Source organism: Vitis vinifera, chromosome 10 (assembly GCF_030704535.1).
Source record: "Vitis vinifera cultivar Pinot Noir 40024 chromosome 10, ASM3070453v1".
NCBI lineage: Eukaryota > Viridiplantae > Streptophyta > Magnoliopsida > Vitales > Vitaceae > Vitis > Vitis vinifera.
This window is the reverse complement of record NC_081814.1, coordinates 25,728,232-25,731,309: the sequence shown is the minus strand read 5'-3', so window position 1 is coordinate 25,731,309 and position 3,078 is coordinate 25,728,232.

Below are 3,078 nucleotides of genomic sequence, written 5' to 3'. Positions count from 1 at the left end.
GGCTTCTGATATTTTCATGCGCATGGGTTGGTGCCAATGGTAGTTCTATAAGCAAATATGCCAGAGAGGGCCGTCGAGGTGCTGAAAATTATAATAGTGTGGTGAGGTTGAGCCATTGACCATCCCATGGTCTCTACAGATCTACTTGCTTCCTTGTCAGAAATTATTTATTGTTCTCCTCATCTTTAACAACTTTTCTTCACCACTATATCGCTCATTCGAAACCCTCTTTGTCTTATTTTGAGTTTGGGAACATAAACCCACCCATCAACTATATTAAAAGATGTCTTGTTTAATTTCTAATCCTTAATCCATTCCCAACTTGATGGTAACTCAACTCCAAAAACTATTTAATGAGATTTTTCAACAATTAACCACATTCTTATCGTCAACTTGATGCTTGTGTACAATACAACCCCAAGCTGCAATAAAAAGAAGAGTATTAGGAAGACTCTTTATTGCACAACAACTCATTTCGTAAAGATTCAATCCTAGTGGCTCCATTCAACCAGTCCATCCAAACTTGTTGGAAACCTTAATAAGAACCCAAAGTTGGATAAACCCAAACTATTTATTCATCATTCTCTGCTAACTCACCCATTTATTTGATGCAGAAACATAGATTTCACCAGAACCTAGAATTTTATCACAAAAGCCATGCAGTAAGATAGGAAAAATCCACCAAAACCATTGAACCGAGGAAAAGTATTCAACAATCTCCTTATTTCAAAGAGTGTAGTCCTAGATATATAGATCGAAACCCCAAATCCATCTAGAAGTCACCCCCAACATCATCAATTGATGTTGTACATATTTATGCACAAAAAAAAAAAAAAAAAAACCAAGAATAGAGGAAAACGGAAAAAAAAAAAAAAACCAAAAACTAGAAGGCCACCATGGAAACAGAATAATAACAAAAAAAATAAAAAGATAATCAAATGAGGCTCTGCTTCATGGGTCATCAATAAGCCTGCTGACTAGGTGGGAAATACCACGTCAAACATAGATATTGACATGATTCTCTAACATTTCACATTAGAGGCCAAAAGATTAATAATGACAAATAAGGATTCAAGATTAGATTTCAACAAGCAATGAGTGGTCTTTACTATCCACTCCCAAGCAAGCCAATAATATTCATATATCAACAAGAAATGTAATATAGAGGAACAATAAGAACCCAAATGAACAAATAAATCCTTTACATTCATACCTGGGAAAGCTTCTCTTCAACAAAGTTTTACTCGACTTCAAGTGTCTTGTGTCATCTTCCAAAAACCAAGGAAACCAATGAGCTAGCTAAACCATCCTCTTCTGCTCTCTAAAACCAATAATATACCTTCGTATCTCAATTTCTAGCTATCTCTCTAAGTTTTCTTTTCTCAAACTTTGCTCCTCCTCTTTCTCACTCTCGTTCACCATACTCAACCCAAAATCCTCATTCTCTTTTCTAGGAAAATATCCTTTTGAATACTCACTGATGTCTCTCCCCTTATTCCTTTGCACCTCACCCATTCTCTCTAAATAAATGGCCCTCCAAAAACCTTTCCACGTGTCCCCCTCTCCATGGCCTACATTATCTCCCCCTAACGGATTCTTTGTAGAATATCCCCTCTACTTTTGGCCGCCCACTCCTCTCTGTAGAGAGGGTCCCATCCCCTTATTCCTTTGCACCTTACCATTTCTCTCTAAAAAAACGGCTTGCCAAAAACCTTTCCGCGCGCCCCCCTCTCCATGGCCTACATTCTCTCTTCTTAATGGATTTTTTTGTAGATTATCTCCTCTGTTTTTTGGTTTCTCACTCCCCTTTATAGAGAGGTCTCCACTATCCTACAAAAGACAAGACTCCAGGTGGCAAACAAGTGGTGAGAGAAAAGAGAATATAATAAAATATGATAAATAATAACTTTAAAAACAAGTATCTCCCCGTCCAAAAAAAAGGGGTCTACAATTCTCATGAAAAATAAATCGTGAGTCATTGAGGCAATTTGAGAATCTCATTAACTAGCCAAATGAGCATGCAACTTTTTGAAAAAAAAAAAGGCTAATATACCTCCCCCTCAACCTAAATTACACATTGTCCCTAATGTGAAGAACACGATGGAAGAAGGAAGGATGGTAGATGATTACCTCAAAGGGTGTCCACTTTGACACATAAGAACAAAAGTATAACTAGAATGGTACCAGTGTAGTAAAGAAAGAAGATAAATCATAAATTGGCAGCAGAATTAGTGTTCATATCAGAAAACTCTAGAACTAGTGTAGTAACATTTGTGTGAGGGTCAACAATAGTCCTCTCGTTGCCTAGCTCATTAGAAGAAAAAATTTCAAGAATAGGTGTGACAACATTCATCACTACATCACTTGAAGGCTAGATCATTGGAGTGACTAAAGTAAGTCCCCCTTTAACCTGGTGCTCGTGCATCTCGATACCACCAATATCAGAAAGAATAAATAATAAAATAAATAAAAATATGTAAACAAAATAAAAATAAAACTAAAAAAGGGGTGGGGGGGTAAGAAAAATGAAAGTGTTATAGAATGAGGAATGAATCGATAGATAAATAAATATCCTAAGATGTTTAGAATGCCTAACCAATGAAAGATATTCTAAGTTGTCTAAAATGCCTAACCAATGAAAGTATGTACTTGAGTATTATTTTCCATGGTTCATCTCAGGCTAGTGGATTTTCAAAATTCAAAATATAATTTTATATTCCATCCACCAATGTCATGTTTCACAAACCTTAACTCAAATTTTCTAACGAATGGATGGTTTCTGAATATCTCGAGCTTTTAGGAAAATCTAAAAATTACAAAATATAGAATTATTAATCACAATGAACCATAGAAAGCATACAACAAATCTAAACAAACATGTATGAAGTGAATAATTGCAATTCTATAGATATTTGCATGCATTTCAACTTAAGAACCCAAATTTGAGAAAAAATATCCAAAAAAATTCAAACTAAGGGTTAGGGCTTACCTTTGGATGTAATTATTCATTGTTGGAGGCTCCAAATTAATGGAAAATGAACTTGAAGGCTCTTGGAAGCTTAAAGGCCTTATAAAGAA